This window comes from Nyctereutes procyonoides, unplaced genomic scaffold, assembly GCF_905146905.1.
Source record: "Nyctereutes procyonoides isolate TBG_1078 unplaced genomic scaffold, NYPRO_anot_genome, whole genome shotgun sequence".
Classification (NCBI taxonomy): domain Eukaryota; kingdom Metazoa; phylum Chordata; class Mammalia; order Carnivora; family Canidae; genus Nyctereutes; species Nyctereutes procyonoides.
Genome location: NW_026575034.1, coordinates 17,271,577 through 17,297,450, shown reverse-complemented (window position 1 = coordinate 17,297,450; position 25,874 = coordinate 17,271,577). Strand labels below are relative to the sequence as shown.

General features: G+C 39.5%; 1 protein-coding gene and 1 pseudogene across 4 annotated transcripts in view; one reads left to right on the top strand and one right to left on the bottom strand.

Moving 5' to 3' along the window:
* SBF2 (SET binding factor 2) overlaps positions 1–25,874 on the bottom strand; it is a 463,379-nt gene that overhangs the window by 431,982 nt on the left and 5,523 nt on the right. The window lies entirely within an intron of this gene.
* LOC129504784 (protein S100-A6-like) lies at positions 20,543–20,855 on the top strand (annotated as a pseudogene).

Below are 25,874 nucleotides of genomic sequence, written 5' to 3'. Positions count from 1 at the left end.
AAATTAAAATCCTATCTACGTAGGCCAAAGGCTATGTTTTTAACAACCATCCTCTATTGTCAATGACCACCCACTAAAATAACCAATTCCATAACAATAACTAATTCTAAAGAAAAACGACAAACTCCTACCTTACTCTAATGCAATGCTTCCACAAAATACTACTCAGTGAGATACAAAGCTTCCAAAAAATACTACTCAGTGAGATATCTACCATTCATTAGGAGCTCTGTGACCAAATAAGTATGTGAAATGTTATACCAAAAAAGAGCTCATCTGGGACGCCTGGGTGGCTCAGTGGTTGAGTGTCTGCCTTTGGCTCAGGGCATGAACCCGGAGTTCAGGGATAGAGTCCCACATCGGCCTCCCTGCATGGAGCCTTCTCCCTCTGCCTCTGCGTGTGTGTGTGTGTGTGTGTGTGTGTGTGTGTGTGTGTGTGTCTCATGAATAAATAAATAAAATCTTAAAAAAAAAAAAAAAAAAAGAGGGCAGCCCGCATGGCTCAGTGGTTTGGCACCGCCTTCAGCCCAGGGCCTGATCCTGGAGACCCGGGATTGAGTCCCACATTGGGCTACCTGCATGGAGCCTGCCTTCTCCCTCTGCCTGTGTCTCTGCCCCTCTCTCTCTCTGTGTGTCTCTCGTGAATAAATAAAATCTTTTTAAGAATAATAAGTAAATAAATAAATCGCTCATCAAACTTTCACATTGCAGGGATTCTCATACTCACAATGTGAATCTCTAAGAAGTAAACACATTAGGCAGAATTTTCCTTATACATTTAGCCAAAGTTACTACTCTTCACAGGCCAGTGCCTAGAACTGTTTTGTGGAATGTACCTTAGAAAATACTTATCTAAAAAAAAAAAAAAATACTTATCTAGTAAAAAATTCATATGACCACATTTTTTTCTTTGGTAACTCACCTAAACTAGGTCAATCAATAAATCTTACAATACATGCTGACTCATACCCCACTTCTAGGTGAAAATGTCATGACTACACTGAGAGCCAATAGCCATGTTTTGGATAACGTGACTTTACCTCTGTTTAAAAATGACTGGGTAGGATAGGTACCCAAAGGACAACCCACTCACTTACGTGGTCTGCCTCAAAAAGTGAAAAAGGCCAAGATGATTTATCCCAAGAAATGGGAGACAAGAGAGCAGAGGGACCAGCAAAGCCACAGAGAGGCAGGAGGACAGCTAGTGGAAGTAATAAAGAAACAGGAAGCCCGGGCAGCCTGGGTGGGTCAGCGGTTTAGTGCCACCTTCAGCCTTGGGTGTGATCCTGGAGACCCAGAATCGAGTCTCACATCAGGCTCCCTGCAGGGAGCCTGCTTCTCCCTCTGCCTGTGTCTCTGCCTCTCTCTCTGTGTGTGTGTGTCTCTCATGAATAAATAAATAAAATCTTTTAAAAAAATAAATAAATATAGGGATCCCTGGGTGGCGCAGTGGTTTGGCGCCTGCCTTTGGCCCAGGGCACGATCCTGGAGACCCGGGATCGAATCCCACATTGGGCTCCCAGTGCATGGAGCCTGCTTCTCCCTCTGCCTGTGTCTCTGCCTCTCTCTCTCTCTCTCTCTCTCTCTGTGACTATCATAAATAAATAAAAATTTAAAAATAAATAAATTAATTAATTAATTAAATTAAATTAAATTAAAGGAAAAAAAAGAAACAGGAAGCCCTGGGGAGCAAAAGAACTGGCCAACAGGGAAAAAGGGGAGTCGAACAGAAGCCTAGGAGATAAACGACAGGCTGTGCCTGCATTTGGGACCTAGTACTAGCTCCTATGAACCAAGCCCTTGGATTTCTAGATCTTATCTGTACCCTTTATAATAATCTTCCTTTTAATTGAACTAACTTAAGTAACTCTCTTTTCCTTACGACCAATCTCATTTAAAGTGAAACAAGGAAAATTTAATTCATTTCACTGAAATTAAGCTACACAGCTCAGGTGTTAAAAGAATACAAACTGCAGAGAGAATGCTTGGGATTGAATCCCAGGTCCTTTACTCTAAGATACAAAACTCTAGACAAGTTATGTAAAGCCTCTAATTTCCATCTGTAAAATGGAAATAGAGTATCTCCACATCAGTAAACTATGAAATTAAATGAGATGTTGGTAACATGCTTTCTGTATACAGCAAGTACTGAATAAATGTTAGCTATTACTATTAATTTGCATATACTTCTTTTCTCTCACTCAACATAAAAATCCTGCCCTCACAGGTACCTGACTGGCTCAGTCAGAAAATAGTGCAACTCTTGGGGCACCTGGGTGGCTCAGTGGTTGAGCGTCTGCCTTCAGCTCAGGTCCTGATCCCGGGATCCTAGGATCAAGCGCTGTATCAGGTTCCTTCCCAGGAGCATGTTTCTCCCTCTGCCTATGTTTCTGCATCTCTTTCTATGTCTCTCATGAGTAAATACATAAAATCTTTAAAGGGGCAGCCCAGGAAAAAAAAAAAAAAGGGCAGCCCAGGAGGCTCAGCGGTTTAGCGCTGGCTTCAGCCCAGGGCCTGATCCTGGAGACCCCAGATCGAGTCCCGCTTCAGGTTCCCTGCATGGAGCCTGCTTCTCCCTCTTCTGCCTGTCTCTCTCTCTCTCTCTCTCTCTCATGAATAAATAAAATCTTTAAAAAAAAAAAAAAAAGATTCTCTCCCTTTCCTTGAAAAGAATAAATAAAATAAAATCTTAAAAAAAAAATGGTACAACTCTTGATCTCAGGGTTCTGAGTTCAAGCCCAACACTACTTGTAGAGGTTTTTTGTTTTTTGTGGTTTTTTTTTTAGGTTTTATTTATTTTTTCATGAGAGAACAGAGAGAGAGAGAGGCAGAGACACAACCAGAGGGAGAAGCAGGCTCCATGCAAGGAGCCCGACGTGGGACTTGATCCCGGGACTTTAGGATCACACCCTGGGCCAAAGGCAGGTGCTAAACCACTGAGCCACCCAGGGATCCCCAAGGTGTAGAGATTAATTTTAAAAAAAAAATCTTATTTCTGGATGTAAAAATCTGGTAAATATTGTTTTTTTTTAACTTTACTAGTACAAAAAAATAAAAATAAAAAACTAAAATAAATAAAAAATAAAAAAATCTATGAGTACACTGTAATCACAATATCTGAACTCTAGGGAATCTCTCACCCTTTGTACAAGTTGCAGAACTAATAATATCAAATACTCTGAAAATATCTTTGATCCTAAGGAAATGATTTTTCGACAACAGGATAAAAATGTTATATCAATACCAGATATATCTTATCTAAAGCATCAACATTTTAAGAGTCCAAAAAATAACAACTTTTAAAAGACAACAAAATAAACCCATTTTATAATATAATAAATCATTTCTTTTATTCAAAGATTAATATAACTGGAATCAATTTGCAGACCTACTAAAATAACAAGAAATACAAAAAGAACAAATACATAGTAGTATCTATTGAGGCCTTTAATAACAATGTTAAAAAAATTTTAAAAAATAACAATGTCAAATGCAAACAAGTGATCTCATTACCATTTACTGTGTTTTTAATCCTACTAATAACTGGATCACAACAGATAAACATTAGATGTTCAAATAATTATTTACTTCCTAAGAATAATTCATGATTTTCTTTAAAGATTTATCTATTTATTTGAGAGAGAAAGAATCTTAAGTAGACAGTACAGAGTGCAGGAGCCCAACACGGGGCTCAATCCCACAACTCTGAGATCACGACCTGAGCAGAAACCATGAGTCAGATTCTTAACCAACTGTGCCACCCAAGCATCCCAATTCATAGTTATTTTAAGAATTATTATCTGCATCATTCTCCTCTGATTTGGATAGTTTAGGCTCTCGTATTCAGTAGCAAATAATTTTGTTAGGATACTTTGAAAATCACATCAAAATTCTGAAAGTCCACATTTTTTTTTCATAATTTGCCCTCACTACCCACAATATGTTAATAAAAGTCTACAGGGGATCCCTGGGTGGCACAGTGGTTTGGCGCCTGCCTTTGGCCCAGGGCGCGATCCTGGAGACCCGGGATCAAGTCCCACGTCAGGCTCCCGGTGCATGGAGCCTGATTCTCCCTCTGCCTGTGTCTCTGCCTCTCTCTCTCTCTGTGTGACTAACATAAATAAAGAAAGAAAAAAATATTAAAAAAATAAATAAAAAGTCTACAGTATTTTTATTTCAATAAAACTAATTCTCTTTTACAAGTAATTGAATCTATGTCCATTAAAGGCACAATCTTGCCTACGAAAGAGCTAATATTAGAGTACCACCACATACAAAGTAACAATCAATAATGAAATGACAACAGAGGTCTTAGATCTTTATCTGAGGACAAAGGTATCCTTGAGGAGTTGGGTAGAGTCTAATTTTATGACCATGCAAGTTAGAAAAACAATTATGTAAAAAGTGATGACATTATTTTTTAAAGATTTTATTCATTCATTCATTCATTCATTCATTCATGAGAGACAGACAGAGAGAGGCAAAGACATAGGCAGAGGGAGAAGCAGGCTCCCTGCTGGGAGCCTGATGTGGGGCTCCATCCCAGGACACTGGGATCAAGACCTGAGCAGAAGGCAGACGCTCAACTGCTGAGCCACCCAGGCATCCCAATGACATTCTTTAAAATTGATCAGCATCTTCTCTTTCTTCAATACATTTAATTAATCCTAAAGAAGGGTTACTACTTCCCTCTTTCAAAAACTATACACAGCATACATTTAGGATCTTTAGGTACCTTCTGTCTATACCTGCTAAAGGCCAGTAATAAAACATATAAACGGTGCCTGGATGACTCAGTCAGTTAAGTATCTGATTTCAGCTGAGGTCATGATCTCAAAATCCTGGGATCAAGCCTCACATCAGACGCCTTGCTCAGCAGGGGAGTCTGCTTCACCCTCTCCCTCTGCTCCTCCCCCAATTCATGCTCATTCACTCTCTCAAATAAATAAAATATTTTTTAGAAAATCAACACTTGGGGCAGCCCCGGTGGTGCAGAAGTTTAGCGCTGCCTTCAGCCTGGGGCGTGATCCTGGAGACCCGGGATTGAGTCCCATGTCGGGTTCCCTGCATGGAGCCTGCTTCTCCCTCTGCCTGTGTCTCCGCCTCTCTCTCTCAGTGTGTCTCTCATGAATAAATAAATAAAATCTTTAAAAAATAAAATTTTAGGGCAGCCCCGGTGGCGCAGCAGCTTAGCGCCGCCTTCAGCCCGGGGTGTGATCCTGGAGACCTGGGTATCGAGTCCCGCGACAGGCTCCCTGCATGGAGCCTGCTTCTCTCTCTGCCTGTGTTTCTGCCTTTCTTTCGCTCTAAATAAATAAATAAATAAATAAATAAATAAATATTTTTTAAGAAAAATAAAAAATAAAAAATAAAATTTTATATGAACTATCATCACATAACTCTGGGAAAAAGTACAATTTACTTCTATTTAGAGGGGATGCCATGTATGAATGAATAAAAGAATGATTCTTCTGAGGGAAGTGCAGGTGGTTCAGCGGTTTAGTGCCTCCTTCAGCCCAGGTCCTGATCCTGGGGTCCCGGAATCCAGTCCCACGTGGGGCTCTCTGCATGGAGCCTGCTTCTCCCTCTGCCTGTGTCTCTGACTCTCTCTTTCTCCCATGAATAAATAAATAAATAAAATCTTAAATTAAAAAAAAAATGATTCTTCTTAAAAAAAGTGATTCTTCTGCTCTTAAAACATTAATGGTAACTATGATTAATTCAAACTACTAAAATATCAATTACTATTATCAAGAGAAATGCAATGACTTCTAATGGAGTAAACTATGAACTTTATTTTTTTATATATATCTCACAGACTCATACTTTAATAAGATACATATACACAGAGACGCATGGGTGGCAGTGTTTGAGCATCTGCCTTTGGCCCAGAGCGTGATCTCAGGATCCAGGATTGAGTCCCACACATCAGGCTCCTTGCAGGAAGCCTGCTTCTCCCTCAGCCTGTGTCCTACCTCTCTCTGTGTGTGTGTGTCTTTCACGAATAAATAAATAAAATCTTAAAAAGAAAAAAAAGATGGGACGCCTTGGTGGCTCAGTGGTTGAGCATCTGCCTTCAGCTCAGGGCGTGATCCCAGAGTTCTGGGATCAAGTCCCACATTGGGCTCCCCCAGGGAGCTTCTCCCTCTGCCTATGTCTCTGCCTCTTGTCTCTCATGAATAAATAAATAAAATATTTTTTAAAAGATATATACACACACATGCAGGCATGTGTGCAAATTTTAGTATACACGTCTGTCTCTGTGTCTATTGAGTTACATGCTCTATATAAATAACAATTTTCATTTTATCCATTCATTTAATTTCTATAGAGTTCAAGTTTTCTCAAATATGCAATTTAAAAATTAGCTTATCTTGGGCCGAAGGGAATTAGGAGGTGGGCAAAATAGGTGAAAGGGTCAATTATATGGTGATGGTAAGTAGATTTTTGGTGGTGATCACTTTGCAGTTTATGTAGATGTAAAATTGTAAACTTAGACTGGGTGGCTCAGTTGGTTAAGGCATCCAACTCTTGATTTTAGCTTGGGTCATAATCTCAAGGCCTTGAGATTGAGCCCTTTGTCAGGCTCATGCTGGATATGGAGCCTGCTTGGTATTCTTCTCTCTCCCTCTGCCCCTCCCCACTCCTCCTCCCTCTATTAAAAAAAATTATAGTTATTTTGTACACCTGAAACTTATATAATGTTAAATACTAATGTTACTTCAATTAAAAAAACTTTATCAGAAAGAACTTGCAATGTCTTTGGCCTTGCTTATTTCTAGAGATAAGCTAATATTTATTTTTATTTATTTTATTTTTTTATTTATTTTTTAATTTTATTTATTTACTCATGAGAGACACAGAGAGAGAGAGAGGCAGAGGGAGAAGCAGGCTCCATACAGGGAGCCCGATATGGGACTCGATCCCGGGTCTCCAGGATCACACCCCGGGCTGCAGGCGGCGCCAAACCGCTGCACCACCGGGGCTGCCTTATTTTATTTATTTTTTATTTTAAAATAAAAATATTTTATTTATTCATGATAGACACACACACACACACAGAGAAAAAAAGGCAGAGACACAGACAGAGGGAGAAGCAGGCTCCATGCAGGGAGCCAGATGTGGGACTCGATCCCGGGTCTCCAGGATCACACCCTGGGCCGAAGGCAGGCGCTTAAACCGCTGCGCCACTGGGGCTGCCTGTATCTATGAGTTTCTATATTTTGTTTGTTCATTCTTTTTTCTAAGATTCTACATATTAGTGAAATAATATGGTATTTGTCTTTAACTTATTTCACTTAAGTCCATCCATGTTGTTGCAATGGCAAGATTTCCTTCTTTTTATGGCTGAATAATATTCCAGTCTATCTATACCACATTTTATCCATTCATCCACTAATGAACACTTAGGTTGTTTCCACATCTTAGCTTATCTTTCTGAATCACTGTTTTCATATTTCTTAAATATCCAGAAGTGAAGTGCAATAACTGAATCATATGGTAGATTTATTCTTAATTTTTTGAGGAATTTCCATAATGTTTCCCACCAACAGTATACAATGGTCCCCTTTTTTTTCCATATCCGCTCCACTACTTTTCCACATCAACTCCAACATTTCTAATCATTTTAATGATAGTCATCCTTACAGGTGTGAGGTGATATCTCCCTGTAGTTTTGATTTGCATTCCCCTATTAATAGGCATCTTTTCATGTACCTATTGGCCATCTATATACTTTCTTTGGAAATACATCTATTCAAATCCTCTGCCCATTTTTTAATTTTTTTATTGTTGTATGAGTTTTGTTTGTTTGTTTTTATAATCTCTACACTCAACATGGAGCTTGAAGTCATGAATTCATGACTCCAAGATCAAAAGTCACATCCTCCAGCAACTTAGCCAGCCAGGTGCCCTGAGTTGTAGGAGTTCTTTATATATTTTCGAAACTAAACTCTTCTCAGATATATGATTTGCAAATATCTTCTCCCATTCATTGGGATGCCCTCTCATTTTGACGGTTTCTTTCACTATACAGAAGCTTTTTGGTTTGGAGTCCCATTTGTTCACTTTTGCTTTTATTGCCCTTGCCATTGGCATCAGATCCACAAACACATTACTGCCCATGTTTTCTTCTAGGAATTGTATGATTTCAGGTCTTACATTCAAGTTGTGAATCCATTCTGAGTTCATTTTAGTGTATGGTGTTACACAGTGACCTAGTTTCATTCTTTTGCATTTGGCTAATTTTCCAACACAATTTATGAAGAGACTGCCCTTCCTCCATTATATATGTTCTTGGCTCCCTTGTCATAAATTAATTGTTCAAGATGCCTGGGTGGCTCAGCAGTTAAGCATCTGCCTTCAGCTCAGGGTATGATCCTTAAGTCCCAGGATCAAGTCCCACATTGGGCTCCCTGTATGGAGCCTGCTTCTCCCTCTGCCTAGGTCTCTGCCTCCCTCTCTTAATCTCTGTCTCTCATGAATAAATAAAATTTTTTTAAAGATTTAATTAATTAATTAATTGTTCATATAAGTGTGAATTTATTTCTAGGCTCTCAGTTCTGTTCCAATGATCTGTATGTCTATTTATAATGCCAATACCATACTATGTGATTACTATACCTTTGTAGTAGTCTGAAATCAAGGAGTGTGGTACTTCTAGTTTTGTTCTTCCTTCTCAAGACTGTGTTGGCTATTTAGACTCTTATGGTTCTGCAGAAATTTTAGAATTATTTGTTCTAGTTCTGAGAGAAATATCACTGAAACATTGAAAAAAATTGCACAGAATCTATAGATTGCTTTGGATAATACACAGAGTTAGAACAATATTAACTCCTTCTTAAGTACAAAATAATCTTTCCATTGAATCTATAGATTGCTTTGGATAATAGAGTTAGAACAATATTAACTCCTTCATAAGCACAAAATATCTTTCCATTTATTGGTCTTTTTCATTCTTTCATCAACATCTTACAATTTTCAGGGTACAGGTGTTTTATCTCCTTCATTAAATTTATTCTTAGGTGGGCAGCCCGGGTGGCTCAGTGGTTTAGCACGGCCTTCAGTGCGGCACGTGATCCTGGAGACCCGGGTTCGAGTCCCGTGTCGGGCTCCCTGCATGGAGCCTTCTTCTCCCTCTGCCTGTGTCTCTGCCTCTGTCTCCCATGAAGAAATAAATAAAAATCTTTAAAAAAAATAAAATAAATTTATTCTTAGGTATTTTATTCTTTTTGATGCAATTGTAAATGAGATTGCTTTATTTTTTCCTTCTGATAGTTATTAGTGCATAGAAATGCAATATACTCTATATTGATTTTGTATCCTGCAACTTTACTAAATTCATTAATTAGTTCTAACAGATTTCTGGTAGAGACTTTAGGATTTTCTATGAATAGTATCATGTCACCTGTAAATATTGAAAGTTTTACACCTTATTTCTACTTTCAATGCCTTTTTTTTTTTTTTTGCCTTATTGCTATGGCTAGGACTTCTAAAAATATGTTGAATAAAAGTGGCATCCTTGTCTTATTCCTGATCTTAGAGGAAAAGCTTTCAGTTTTTTTTTCTTTCAGTTTTTTTTTGTTTTGTTTTGTTTTTTTAATGTAAGCTCTACTCCCAACATGGTGCTTAAACTCACAACCCAGAGTTGCACACTCTACTAACTGAGCTAGCCAGGCACCCCAAGCTTTCAGCTTTTCACCACTGAGCACGACGTTAGCTCTGGGTTAGTCATATATGGCCTTTAGTATTTGAAATACATTTTCTCTATATCCACTTTGTTGAGAGTTTTTATCATAAATGGATGCTGAGTTTGGTCAAATGATTTTATTTTATTTTATTTTATTTGCATCTACTGAGATATCATTTTTAGCTTTCATTTAGTTAAACTATATTGACCACATTAAAAAGAAGAATGATATATCAAATGGAAAATTTATCCTGGCTGAAATTTAAATCTCTGGAATCTATTCAACATATTCAAATATCCTCATGGGAAAAGTGAGGGAATATCTGAGCAGTCTATTATCCCTAGAAAGCAAAAAAGTATTTAACATTCAAAAATAATAGAATTCAAGCTCTACTTGAGAAAAGTTATCCAAATAAGTCTTAAAATAGGGATCCCTGGGTGGCGCAGCGGTTTAGCGCCTGCCTTTGGCCCGGGGCGCGATCCTGGAGACCCGGGATCGAATCCCACGTCGGGCTCTCGGTGCATGGAGCCTGCTTCTCCCTCTGCCTGTGTCTCTGCCTCTCTCTCTCTCTCTCACTGTGTGCCTATCATAAATAAATAAAAATTTTAAAAAAAGTCTTAAAATAACAACCATCTGATAACTAGCAAGAAATTAAAGATTTATGAAGTTAATATAAAAAAATAACAACTACAAGATAATTCAAGCTGCAGGGTGTACCCCAGTGGATCAGTCGGTTGAGCATCTGCCTTTGGCTCAGGTCATGATCCTGGGTCCTGGGATCGAGCCCCACACTGGGATCCCTGCTCAGGGCGTTGCCTGCTTCTCCTTCTCCCTCAGCTGTTCCCTGCTTGTGTTCTCTCTCTCTCAAATAAATAAAATCTTTAAAAAAAAAAAAAAAGATAATTCAAGGTGCTTCTTTGATTGTGCTTTCCATCTTAATTAAAGCCTACTAAGGGAGGGGATCCCTAGGTGGCTCAGGAGTTTAGCGCCTGCCTTAAGCCTAGGGCATGATCCTGGAGTCCTGGGATCAAGTCCCACATCGGGCTCCCTGCATGGAGCCTGCTTCTCCCTCTGCCTGTGTCTCTGCCTCCTCCCCCCCGTGTCTTTCATGAATAAATAAATAAGTCTTAAAAAAATAAACAAAGCCTACTAAGGTACATTTGGAAATAGCATAGCTTAGAGATCTACACTTAACTTAGATTCCAAAACAGTTCTTTTGCCACATTCCCCTCTTCATAACTCTACAGTACTACTTATATAATGGAGGAGGAATGACCAGCAGCCAGTATCTTTCCCCCACTCCCATCAATAACTTAGTGACTCAGTCTCCCTCATCTCCAACTCTAATAATCAAAGTACTTCAGGAAAATTAAACTTAGCTTATCAGGAAAAAAAGCTCAGAATAAATGATTTAATGGTTATAATAAAGATCTGATCTATTTATTAAAAGTTCTCGTGGGGATCCCTGGGTGGCTCAGAGGTTTCGCGCCTGTCTTTGGCTCAGGACGTGATCCTGGAGTCCCAGGATTGAGTCCCAAGTCGGGCTCCCAGCATGGAGCCTGCTTCTCCCTCTGCCTGTGTCTCTGCCTCTCTCTCTCTCTCTCTCTAAAATAAATAAATAAATAAATAAATAAATAAATAAATAAATAAATAAATAAAGTTCTCTTTTTTAAAAAATAAATAAAATAAAATAAAATAAAATAAAGTTCTCTTCTTAGGAAAAGTGCCTGTTAAAGAGAGGGAGGGAGCAGGAAATAGATGGCATCTAGGCTGCCATCTCACAGAAGTAAATTTTTCATTCAAAATTCATTTCACAGGGGTACCTGGATGGCTCAGTGGTTGGGTGGCTGCCTTTGGCTCAGGTCATGATCCTAGGGTCCTGGGATCAAATTCTGCATCAGGGACCCAATAGGGAGCCTGCTTCGCCCCTTGCCGATGTCTCTGCCTCTCTCTCTGTGTCTCTCATGAATAAATAAGCCTTTTTTTTAAAAAGATTTTATTTATTTATTTATTCATAGAAATACACAGAGAGAGAGAGAGAGAGAGAGGCAGAGACACAGGCAGAGGGAGAAGCAGGTTCCATGCAGAGAGCCTGACGTGGGACTCGATCCAGGATCTCCAGGATCACGCCCTGGGCTGCAGGCGGCGCTAAACCGCTGTGCCACCGGGGCTGCCCAATAAATAAAACCTATAAAAAAATCATTTCACACATATTTACTAGGGGTCTTTTATGTGCCATGTATTTTACTAGGGACCAGAATTAAAAAAAAAATGAGTAGGATACAGTTCCTGTCTTAAAAGAGTATATAGTCAAGTACAAAAGTCAGCAAAATAATCAGCACAAAAAGTACCTATATTTTAAATATGTTAAAATGTCTGTACCTCTGGCTAGTTAATGTGAAAACATCCAGGGAACTCAATAAAAAACCATATACAGCAGAAATTTTATGAAACATGCCCAAGTATTATGTATACACATAAAGAACACATACATATATAAAAATAATAAATGCCATTTTTGAGTACTTTTCCAAAGACCCTACTTACGAGCTCATCTAACCCTCAACAATCTTAGAAAGCAGGGACTACTGTTACTATTATCTCAGGTCTACAGAGAATAAATTCAGCTTAATAAGTAAGTGAGTCACATTCTAGTAGGTGGTTAAGAAATTCAAACTCAGGGGATCCCTGGGTGGCTCAGCGGTTTAGTGCCTGCCTTTGGTCCAGGGTGTGATCCTGGAGTCCCAGGAGGAGGTCCCACATCCGGCTCCCTGCATGGAGCCTGCTTCTCCCTCTGCCTGTGTCTCTGCCTCTCTCTCTCTCTCTCAAGTCTGTGTCTCTCATGAATAAATAAATAAAATATTTTTTAAAAAAGAAAAGAAATGCAAACTCAGGTTGTCTGAGCCAAGAATTTATTCTCAGGGATCCCTGGGTGGTGCAGCGGTTTGGCGCCTGCCTTTGGCCCAGGGCGCGATCCTGGAGACCCGGGATCGAATCCTGCGTCGGGCTCCCTGCATGGAGCCAGCTTCTCCCTCTGCCTGTGTCTCTGCCTCTCTGTCTCTCTGTGTGTGACTATCATGAATAAATAAATAAAATCTTTAAAAAAAAAAAGAATTTATTCTCAGTTATGACCAACCAACCAATTATACTACCTCATGTATATCCTCACTGCAAAAGTACAAAACAGGAGAAGACACAATTTGGTCAACTAGAGATATCTCAGTCAAGGACGTAGAACTGAGGCCTTAATAGACTAGGAGACACCAATCATTATTGATAGGGAAGGAGTATCCCTGTCATGCAGGACACCATGACTGCAGGATACAGGTAATGTAGATTTCAGATTTCCTCTGCCAATTACATCTTCAAATACCATGAGGCATCCTCGGTATTTGAAGCCAAACTACTAAAAGATTAAAGAGTGATATTACCATTTTATTGAAGAAGAAAAAAAAATTACTCTGGTCATACTTTCAGGATCCTGTAAGTCTTCTTTAACATGAAAATCCCTTTAGAAACTTCCTTTATCTCTACCCCACCCCCAGCTTAAAAGTATATAATCAATAGTTCCTCATATTCACAATGCAGCAATTTTTGCCCATGAGTCCTATCCCCATGCTATAATAAAAGCACATTTTTGCACCAAAAAATAAATAAAATAAAATAAAAATATTACTCTGGTAACAGTATGGAATTAGCCAGAGAAGAATTTAACTGAAAAGAGAGGGATAAGGAGGTTCCTAAAGCAGATTGCTAGATGTCTCTTAATAGCTATAATGATGATAATAGCGCTGGTGGTGGTGGTGATAGAAGCCTGAATTTTAAGTAGGGATATGGATCACATTTCTCAGTATCCCTTCTGGTAACTTTCAGCCAAAGGAGGTGATGTGGATCTAAAGGGAAGGAGTTATCCCTCTTCCCCACTTCCTCCATCCTCTTACTTGGCACACAGATGTGATAGAGTTAAGATGTTAAACATAAATCTGGAAGCAGCCTATACAAACCCAAAACTGTATACTTAGACTTTTATGTGAAAGAGAAATAAATTTCTATACTGTTGTAGACCTTTATGTTAGATCTCTACACAGCCAAACCTCTATCCAAATAGAGTGCTCTCGGGATCCCTGGGTGGCGCAGTGGTTTGGCGCCTGCCTTTGGCCCAGGGCGCGATCCTGGAGACCTGGGATCGAATTCCACGTCGGGCTCCTGGTGCATGGAGCCTGCTTCTCCCTCTGCCTGTGTCTCTGCCTCTCTCTCTCTCACTGTGTGCCTATCATAAATAAATTAAAAAAAAATCAAATAGAGTGCTCTCTAAAATAATAGAAAAGGACCTGAACTATGGCAGTGACTGTAGAACAGACAGAAAAAGAAAAATATGAGAAAAAATTAAGGAGAAAAATAAAATACTTTAAAGTGAAAATGAAGAGGAAAAGGAAAAGTGTGGCAAGTTTTTGATTTGGGTGAATGACCAAGAAGAAAAGGTTTGGAAGAGCCAGGGATGTTTACTTGCCGATGCTGAATTTCCAATTCCTGTAAGACATTTAGGTGGATTTTTTTTTCTACAGGCAGTTCCACCTCCTAGTCCCTACCTACATACTCTTGCTAGTATCCCCTTGATGTCTGTGACTGTCCAAAACCTCTTGATGATTATAAGTTTAGTAGATTATAAGTTTAGTGGATGTGAGCCTTTTATTTTCTTTTAAAGATTTTATTTACTTGAGAGAATGCGCATGAGAGAGAGAGAGAGAGAGAGAGAGAGGAGGGGGAGGGACTGAGGAAGAGGGAGAAGCAGGCTCCTCTCTGAGCAGGGAGCCGGACATGAGGCTCAGTGGGTGAGGGGGAACAACACTCTGGGAGAATGACCTGAGAGCCTAAGGCAGATGCTTAACCGAGCCACACAGTACCCTAGATGTCTGCCTTTTAAATGAATTTTCCATTCCTCTGCTAGTGAAACTGATCATGCTTAACAAAATTATAAATTCCTTAAGAACAAAGCCAATATCTACTCCCTCAACCTGACCAATCACTCAATAGACACTTGACTGAATGGCTTAACAGAAGCCATTTGGCACTTCATTTATGAAAGGTTGCTAATCTTTCTCTAAAGGAGAAGAGTCTAGCTTTCCGTATTCCTATTAATAGAACCTGTAAAAGGTATCAGTATCTGGCTTGGTTTTTTTTGTAGAATGATGCCCAGCACATAATAGCCAATAAACATTTCTTGAATAAACAAAGAATAGTATATTTACCTGAGAATTCCCCAATTTCAACAGAGGATTGTGCACAGTGTAAGAACATGAGCCTTGGACTTACAAAACAAAACTAAAAGCAGGATTCAGAGACTGATGCCACCGGTTCCAGCTATATAACCCTAAGCAAATTACATAATGTCTCCAAGTCTCAGTAACTTCACCTACCTTATGTAGTTGTTGAGAGAAATTAATGATAAATAAAGTTTGGCATATGGTATTTGATAAATGGCAGCCATACTAATGGAAACTATGCATCCCATCTTCTAAACAATTATAAAAGGCCAAAGAATGTTGTCATATAATATCCTGAAACATATTGTGGTAACTTTATCAAATGCTATAGTGTTTTCAAATATCCTTCATGCTTCTACAACCATATTTCTCAAACACACAATCTGAACAATAGCAGTCAAAGAAAATTTGGGAGAGGCAGAAGGGTAATAAAGTTGTGTTTTTAAAAGCCTTTAGTTTTACACCATCTTAAATCAATCTTTATTGTTGTTCCCTCTCAATTCTTTCATCCTTTAAAAAAAAATGAGTTTTATTAATCTAATCCTGTGTGAATCTTGGTTTACTCAGACTAAAATTATTTGGTAAAACATCTGTCTCAAAAGAAAAACAAGTAACATTCTTTTCAAATTCCATACAACTGCGTGGGACAATTATAAAGCATTTGTAAAATTCACTCCAGTCCCAACTGCTACTTTCCATTGCAAATTAATTTTCCTACTATTATTTTCCAAGCTCGTTCTGACACTTGATTTCTTTCTCTAAATGTAGCTAGACTTAGTTTAAATTGGAAAAAACAAAGCACATATTTTTACCTACAAGCAAATGTCATTAAGTATAAACAGATTTTTTTCACTTAAAAACTGACCCAAAATGTTATTTTCTTTAAATAAGAATCTTCAAGTTTTTAAGTCTATATCTTAAATAAAGTATAACAATAGAATATTGGGTTGAAGGAGAAAACATATTGAGATGTCAAGTTCCCAAACAAATTAACTGTTTTCTTCAAATCATGGTGCTGATTTTGTAAATTAATAAAATATACAAAAAACTACAGCGTATCAAAGAAAAAGAAGTCATCTACAGAATGGTCTCATCAATGGAAGATGGGCCTTTCCAAGGAAGATACAAATTCTTTCTCCTAACTCAGTCTATTAGAGAAATCATTAAAAAGAAAGCTCTACAAATCTATCTACTTGATAAGTACCAAGTAAATAATTATTCACCTCTTTAGGTAAAGTTGTCTGCTAAAATAATAAAAGGATCTCTGCTGAAAGGATTTTTTTCCAGTTTCAAAGACCTGTCTATTCATAGACTATTGGGATTTACTTAGACCATGCCCTCAAAAACTCTTCAGTCTAAATAAATCAAATACAAAAGACAAGACCTGGTAATTTTCAGAATTCAAATTACTGATTTTATTTTTTTTAAGATTTTATTTATCTATTCATGAGACACACAGAGAGAGAGAGAGAGAGGAGCAGAGACACAGGCAGAGGGAGAAGCAGGCTCCATGCAGGGAGCCTGATGTGGGACTCCATCCTGGGCTGAAAACGGCGCTAAACCGCTGAGCCACACAGGCTGCCCAAATTACTGATTTTAAATATGTTTACAATATGATAAAGGCCAAAGACAAGTTGCAATCTATAACATTCAGAGACAGAATCTGAATTAGGTATAATATTTAATATCCCTGTTCCAGGTCCTTAGCATTTTCACCTTCATGAAGTTATGCAGTTTACTATGTTGCTGCTTAAACCGTAAATCTTATTAAGTGATTTTTTTCTAATTAAAATCCTCCTGAAGGAAATGGGAGTATAAATTAACACAATCTTTCTGGAAGAGAATTGAGCAATGCACCTCAAAACTGTTTTGGGGGGCAGCCCGGGTGGCTCAGTGGTTTAGTGCTGCCTTCAGCCCAGGGCCTGATGCTGGAGACCCAGGATCGAGTCCCACATCGGGCTCCCTGCATGGAGCCTGCTTCTCCCTCTGCCTGTGTCTCTGCCTCTCTCTGTGTGTGTCTCTCATGAATAAGTAAATAAAATCTTTTTTTAAAAAAACTGTTTTGAGGTTGTTTTTTTAATGTTCTTTTGGCTTTCAAGAATGGCTGGAACCAAAAGTTTAAATGATGTTTCCAAAGCTCTGTCTCTCTCTCTCTCTTCATGTTTTGGCTATCTTTGACTCCGTTCAATATTCAGCCAGACTCTCAACACAGTAGGAAAATGAACATTGGCAGCCCCAGCTAAGTCAAAGTATCCCACCTTAGTCATCCTTGTAGAAAGAGAGTATCTTGTTCCTTCCAGAAGAAAAGATTCAGGGATGGCTCTAATTAGCCCAGTTTAAGATAGAGGGTGGGGAGTAACTAGTACTAGCATTTTCCCTGGGACTACGGGAAAGAGAAGGCTGCTTCCCAAAGGAAAGAATGTTGAACAAAAAATTAACATATGTCCATACAAAAATACATATCCTTTGATCCAGCAATTCCACTTCTAGAAATTAAAACTTACACTATTATTGTGTGCCAAATTTTTAAATTTTATTCAATATCAATTAACATATGGTATATTATTAGTTTCAAAGGTAGAATTTAATGATTCATCAGTTGCATATAATACCCAGTGCTAAAAAAAAAAAAAATACACAGTGCTCATCATCACATCAAGTGCCCTCCTTAATGCCTGTCACTCAGTTACCCCAACCCCCTACACTCCTCCCCTCCAGCGACCTTCAGTTTGTTTCCGATACTTAAGAGTCTCTTATGGGGACACGTGGGTGGCTCAGTGGCTAAGCATCTGGCTTTGGCTCAGGTAGTGATCCTGGGGTCTGGGGATGGAGTCCCACATCAGGGTCCCTGCAGGGAGCCTGCTTCTCCCTCTATGTCTCTATCTCTCTCTGTGTGTCTCTCATGAATAAATAGTCTTTTAAAAGAAATTTTTTAAAAAAGAATCTCTTATGTTTGTCTCTCTCTGATTTTATCTTATTTTATTTTTCCCTCCCTTCCCCTATGTTCATCTGTTCTGTTTCTTAAATTCCACATTTGAGTAAAACCATATTGTCTTTCTCTGGCTACCCTCTAGTACCATCCATCTATTAGGGTTTCTCTAATACCCTCTAGTTCCATCCATCTCATTGCAAATTATAAGATTTCATTTTTTTGATGGCTGAGCAATATTCCTCTGGTATATATACCACGTTTTAATCCATTCATCTGTTGATGGACATCTAGGCTCTTTCCATAGTCTGGCTAATGCAGACATCGCTGCTATAAACAGGGGTGCAGGTGCTCCTTCAAATCACTATTTGTATCCTTTGGATAAATACCTGGTAGTACAGTTGCTGGGCCCTAGGGTAGTTCTATTTTCAACTTTTTGAGGAACCTCCATATTTTCTTCTAGAGTGGTCGTACCAGTTTGCATTCCCACCAACAGTGTAAGAAGGTTCCCCTTCCTCCACATCTTTGCTAACATCTGTTGTTCCCTGACTTGTTAATTTTAGCCAATCTGACTGGTGTGAGGTGCTATCTCACTATGGTTTTGATATGTATTTCTTTTTTTTTTTTAAGATTTTATTTATTTATTCATGAGAGACACAGAGAGAGAGAGAGAGGCAGAGACACAGGCAGAGGGAGAAACAGGCTCCATGCAGGGAACCCCAGGTGGAACTCGATCCCGGGACTCCAGGATCACACCCTGGGCCAAAGGCAGGTGGTAACCCGCTGAGCCACCCAGGGATCCCCCTGATCTGTATTTCCATGATGCCAAGTGATATTGAGCATTTTTTCATGTGGTGTGCCAGACAATTTTTAAATAATTTACAAGAATTAGGGATCCCTGGGTGGCGCAGCGGTTTGGCGCCTACGTTTCGCCCAGGGCGCGATTCTGGAGACCCGGGATCGAGTCCCACGTCAGGCTCCCAGTGCATGGAGCCTGCTTCTCCCTCTGCCTATGTCTCTGCCTCTCTCTCTCTCTCTCTCTCTGTGTGTGTGTGTGTGTGTGACTATCATAAATTAAAAAATTAAAAATTAAAAAATTAAAAAATTAAAAAATTAAAGAATTAATTCATTGGGCAGCCCCGGTAGCTCAGCAATTTAACGTCGCCTTCGGCCTGGAGGGTGATCCTGGAGACCTGGGATCACGTCCCACATCGGGCTCCCTGCATGGAGCCTGCTTCTCCCTCTGCCTGTGTCTCTGCCTCTCTCTCTCTCTTTCTCTCTCTCTGTCTCATGAATAAATAAATAAAATCCTTAAAAAATAAAAGAAAATAAAAACACAGCAGGGGCACCTGTCAGTTTGTCAAGTGTCAGACTGTTTATCTTAGCATCATGAGTTCAGGTCTCACATTGGGTTCCACACTGGGAGTGGAGCCTACTTACAAAAAACAAAAACAAACAAAAAAGAAAAACCCACACAGACTGCATAATTCATAAATGAATAGATTTACAATTTGTTTTATAATAAGTAAAATAGGGATCCCCGGGTGGCACAGCGGTTTGGCGCCTGCCTTTGGCCCAGGGCGCGATCCTGGAGTCCCGGGATCGAGTCCCACATTGGGCTCCTGGCATGGAGCCTGCTTCTCCCTCTGCCTGTGTCTCTGCCTCTCTCTCTCTCTCTCTCTCTATCATGAATAAATAAATAAAATATTAAAAAAAAAAAACAGGGCTCCTGGGTGGCTCAGTCAGTTAAGTGACTGCCTTTGGATCAGGTCATGATCCAAGAGTCCTAGGATCCAGTTCCAAGTCAGGCTCCCTGCTCAGTGAGGAGTCTGCTTCTCTGCCCCTTCCCTGGCTCATGTGCTCTCTCTCGCACGCTCTCTCTCTCAAATAAATATTTATTTTAAAAATATCAATAGTATACCACTTCACACCCAGTAGGATGGCTAAAATCAGACAGATAACAAGAGTAGCAATTGCAAAGTCAAAGAAACCGTATTGATTCTTTAAAGAGAATACCAAGTAGTTCACCATAGCTGAGGGTTACTTATGTGCCGTTAGCTACTCACAAAATTTCCTTAAATCTTCAAATAATTTCTTCAATAGCTTCAAACCTCATGATCAACAAACACAAATAACTCTTGGCAAAATGGTGATTTCATCACACCATTTCTCTAAAATTGCCCATTAAAAATAAACAATCCCAGGGTGCTTAGGTCAGTCGGTTAAGCATTTGCATTCAGCTCAAGTCATGATCCCAGAGTCCTGGGATCAAGCCCCATGTCGGGCTCTCTGCTCAGTGGGAAATCTGCTTCTCCCTCTCCCTCTGCCTGCCACTCCCCTTGTTTGTGTGCATTCTGTGTGTGTGTGTGTGTGTGTGTGTGTGTGTCAAATAAATAAAATATTTTAAAAAATAAACAATCCCTAGTGAGCCTCACATAACATGTGACCAGGAGACAACTGGTCTACAGGAGAGACCAGTTTTGCTGTTTTGATTGGATTTTTTTTTAACCAGATGCTTTGGTAACTAATTACTGTTTAATCATTAGTAAAAAAAAAAAACCAGACTCATCACACAAGGGAGTAAAAAGAAAGTGACAGGAGATCCTTAACACTCCCTCGACAACATTCTCATAGCTGCCTGTTGAGCCCAGCACCCAGCCATGGCTTGCCCCCTGGATCAGGCCATTGGCCTTCTTGTGGCCATCTTCCACCCACAAGAACTCAGGCAGGGAAGGTGACAAGAACATCCTGACCAAGAAGGAGCTGACCCAGAAAGAATTCCCCACTGGCCTGACGCTGCAGGATGCTGACATTGCAAAGGTGATGGGGGACCTGGACCAGAACAAGGATCAAGCGGTGAAGTTTCAAGAATATATCACCTTCCTGGGGGCCATTATGTTAATCTACAATAACTTCAGGGGCTAAAATAAATCAGGAAGGCAGAGATACTCTCTGTCCCGCCTAAGTCAAATCCAGCAGTGGGTAATTGTACAAAATATCTTATTGTTAAAAAAAAAGGGAGGGAGCCTGCTTCTCCCTCTGCCTATGTCTCTGACTCTCTCTCTCTCTCTGTCTCTCATGAATAAATAAATAAAATATCTTAAAAAAAAAAAAGAAGTGACAGGATAGCTTTTAGAAAACATTATTTCAGTTTAACTGTACAAATTAAATCAGTCCAGCTTTAGATGTTTGGGGACTTAAACTACTGTTTTTTAAAAACTACTTCAACTAACATTCATGCTTACTGAGTAATAAAAATGGTATCATTATTTGTTCAGATTAAAATCAAACAGAAAAGATGACAAAGCATTAATTAAAAACAAATATGAACACATGTTCTACAGAATTTATTTTTCTTTTAGAAATAATAGAAAATGTGACGCTTGTTTTTAGCTACACTTTGAGTTGTACATGAATGTTATGACCATGTTTCTAGGTAACATCAAAGTTTTGTCAATGCTGAAATCGTGGGTGGAAAACAGGTATAAATAAAAGATGCCGGGATCCCTAGGTGGCTCAGTGGTTTAGCACCTGCCTTCGGCCCAGGGGGTGATCCTGGAGTCCTGGGATTGAATCCTGCATCAGGCTCCCTGCATGGAGCCTGCTTCTCCCTCTGCCTGTGTCTCAGCCCCTCTGTGTGTCTGTGTGTGTCTCTCATGAATAAATAAAATATTAAAAAAAAGAAAGAAAATTGAAAGTGAGAGAAAAAAAACAGGAAAGAAACAAAACTCGAAAATAGTCCCTCTTCTACATGGCCACATGACTAATAAAAAACCAGGGGTTCTATTACCCTCTAGGAGAATAGGTCCTGAGGAAAACTAAATATCTCTCCTAAACTCTCCAACCCTTCTTCTATGCCTTCTTTTATTTTCTACTCTTCTAGCAATAAATTTCCCAAAACTCAGTCCTTGGTCCTCTATTCTTCCACTCTATACCAACTTTCTGGTGGTATTCAGTGTGATAGCTCTATTCTAATGACTCTCAACTCTTAGTGCCCAGCCCCTATCTGTCCCTCTTTCTGAAGTCTCCATTTGGATGGCTATTAAAGTAAATAAAACCCCATCATCTTACAAGACCACAAAGACAAATAAATGTTAAGAGTAAAATATTTTCTATCACAAGTATCCCAGACTTTCATGTTTGGAATTTTTGACATCACCTCTGACTCCTCTTTCCACTTCCCACAAGCCAGGGGAGTCAGGTCATAGTGAGCTTCTAAAAAGAAACAAAATAAATAGGACTCTGTGAGGCATATACAGCATAAGACCTAGGACATGCATTTATCAAACTGGCTTTGGCCTCCCACAACTCTACGATAATGTTCTAAAGTCACTATCCTGGGGATCCCTGGGTGGCACAGAGGTATAGCGCCTGCCTTTGGCCCAGGGCATGATCCTGGAAACCCGGGATCGAATCCCACATCGGGCTCCCGGTGCATGGAGCCTGCTTCTCCCTCTGCCTGTGTCTCTGCCTCTCTCTCTCTCTCTCTGTGTGTGACTATCATAAATAAATTAAAAAATTTAAAAATAAATAAATAAATAAAGTCACTATCCTTATTATCAAGTCCATGAGCCTATTTCCCATAGACTGCGTCCCCCAAAATTCATATATTGAAATCTAATCCTCAATGTGCTAGCATTTGGAGGTAGAGCCAAAGTGAAGGTATTTGGAGGTGACTACGTCCTAAGGATTCTGAATGAGATTAATGCCCTTACAAAACAGGCCCCAGAGACTTCCCTTGCCTCTTCCACCATGTGAGGACATGATGGAAAGACCATTCTCTATAAGCCAGGAAGCCAGCCCTCACAAAATCTGAATCAGCTTGGGCCTTGATCGTGGACTTCACAACCTCCAGAACTGAGAGAAATAAATGTTTGTTGTTTAAGCCACTCAGTTTATGGTAATTTGTTACAGCAACCCAAATGGACTAAGACACTATTGTTAGTCCTCATTATACATGACATCTTCAGAGTTTTTGACATTCATCATTTCCTCCTCCTCAAAATTCTCTACATGCAAGTTTCCCATGATATCACATTATCTTGGTTCTCTTGCAATACCTCTGACCACTCCTGGCTATTACTGCTCTATCTACCCCTTAAATATTGAATTTTCCCTGGGCTCAATTCTTAGGCCCCTCCTTTTCATTCTATACACACTTCCTCAACAATCTCATTTTTTTCTTTATATCTAACAATCAGTTGGATATTGGTAATTGTCAAATTAAATCTCTAATTTTCACTTCTCTTATCTCCTGACCCATACATCTAGACACCTAAATGACATCTCTACCTTGATTATAAGCAAGCACCTTTAATCTCCATATCCAAAACTAAGCTCAGCATTCCTTTCCTGCACCCAAACTTATTTGTTCTTCTGAATTCCCTATTTACATTCATAGAATCAATACTCACTCAATTAACTAGGGAAGAAACTTTGTTAGGCTCAACAACTCTTCCTCCTTTATCCCTCCTTTATCCCATTTCATTATTAAATTTTGCTAATTTGAGCTTTTAAATTTCTCTAGACTCCATACTTTCCATTCTCACTGTAAAAGCTCCTGAGTTTGCCATTTGGGTCACACTTCTATGTTGTTTCTTGCTTTTCAAGAAACCCCCCCCCCATTTTTTTTCTTTTTCTTTTTTTTAAGATTTTATGTATTTGACAGAGAATGTGTACACACAAAAGCAGGGGGAGGGGCAGAGGCAGAGGGAAAAGCAAGTTCCCCACTGAACAAGGGAGCCCGACACGGAACTCGATCCCAGGACCCCGAGATCACAATCCCAGAACCCCAAAATCACGACCTGAGCCAAAGACAGACACTTCACCAAATGAGCCACCCAGGTGCCCGAAGACCCCCATTTTTTAATAGATCCCACTGTCTACAGACTTAAGGCTAAATTCCATAGCCTGATATACATAACTTTTCATAATCTTATCTGATATACATAACTTTTCGTAATCTTATCTGAACCCACTCTAGCAAAATTCACTTCAATTCTCATCTACAGTATATTTTCCGCCATTCCTGGAACCATCCACATATTTACATGTTCTTCTATCTGTCTGGTAATCTCCTTTACCCTCTTTTCCACATGGCAGTGCTTATTCATCTTAAATAACTTGGCTTAAACATCACCTCTCATAAGAAGTTTTCACTTTCTTTCACAGTAAAGTGAATCCATCTTCTTTATTTATCATTATTTATTTCAAGACTGTCTCCATTAATGGCTAAGGTAGGGACAGCATCTTACATTTATTCATTTGTTTTTGTTCTAGCACTTAGCATGATGCCTGAAAAGCAATAAATACTTGTCAAATCAACGAATCCCAAATGGTTCTTGACAGCTAGCAATAAACAGCAACCAAAAAATCTCAACTACTGTACTTCAATACAGAATGGGAAAAGAAAAAAAAAAAAGAATGGGAAAAGAGAAGGAACCCAGGCTGAGTATGAATTACAATGGTTCAATAATAATGAATTATCAGGACACCTGAATGACTCAGTGGTTGAGCATCTGCTGTCAGCTCCAGGTATGATCCCGGGGTCCTGGGATCAAGTCCTGTAGCGGACTCCCCACAGGGAGCCTGCTTCTTCCTTTGCCTATGTCTCTGCCTCTGTCTCTCATGAATAAATAAATCTTTAAATAATAATAATAATGAATTGTCAATTTTTATTTTTTTAAGATTCTATTTATTTATTTATTTATTCATAGAGACAGAGAGAGAGAGAGAAAGAGAGAGAGAGGCAGAGACACAGGTGGAGGGAGAAGCAGGCTCCACGCAGGGAGCCCAATGTGGGACTCGATCCGGGTCTCCAGGATCACACCCCCGGCAGCAGGCGGCACTAAACTGCTACACCACCAGGACTGCCCATGAATTATCAATTTTTATAATGTCTCAAACTATATTTCAGGTATTGTCCGTTAGGTTTACCTCTTAGCTTATTTCACTCATACTGCCTAAACAAATACCTGAGTACTGCAAATCTTTCTCTAATATACTTACACGGGTTCAAACGAAAGAATACAAGAATTTCAAATGATTAAGATACTTGACTAAAGGTTAAATACTATCTAGATAGATGGATTAAATTCTAAATGTATTAATAGACAGCAAAAAAACAAAAAGAGGGCTACCTAGGCTGGTTCAGTCAGTAGAGCATGCGACTCTTGACCTCAAGGTCATGAGTTCAAGCTCCACATTGGCTGTGGAGCCAACTTAAAAAAAAATAAAAAAATAAAAAAAGATATTCAAGTAAAAAAAAAAAGTAAAAGGGATGCCTGGGTGGCTCAGCAATTGAGCATCTGCCTTTGGCTCAGGGCATGATTCCAGGGCCCTGGGATCGAGTCCCACATCAGGTTTCCTGCATGGAGCCTGCTTCTCCCTCTGCCTATGTCTCCTATGTCTCTGCCTCTCTCTCTGTGTCTCTCATGAATTTAAAAAAAATAAAGATAAAAGTAAAGTCATAGAAGGGATTTAACCATGCAGTCACTATCAATTTTTCTTGGACAAATCTCAGTAAAAGTTGGAGAAAGTAAAAACAAAAAGAAAAATGAAGATAGTTGGCAGGCTGGGTGGCTCAGTCAGTTAAGCGGTTAAGTATCCGCCTTCAACTCAGGTCATGATCCTAGAGTCCCAGGAAGGAGCACTGATCAGCGTGGAACCTGCTTCTCCTTCTTCCTCTTCCCCTCCCTCTCTTCAGCTCATGCTCACTCTCACACGCTTGCTTGCTTGCTCTCTCTCTCACTCTCTCTCAAATAAATAAATAAAATCTTTAAAAAGGGACACCTGGGGATCCCTGGGTGGCGCAGCGGTTTGGCGCCTGCCTTTGGCCCAGGGCGCGATCCTGGAGATCCAGGATCAAATCCCACGTCGGGCTCCCGGTGCATGGAGCCTGCTTCTCCCTCTGCCTGTGTCTCTGCTAATATCTCTCTCTCTCTCTCTCTCTCTCTCTCTCTCTGATTATCATAAAAAAATAAATAAAAATTT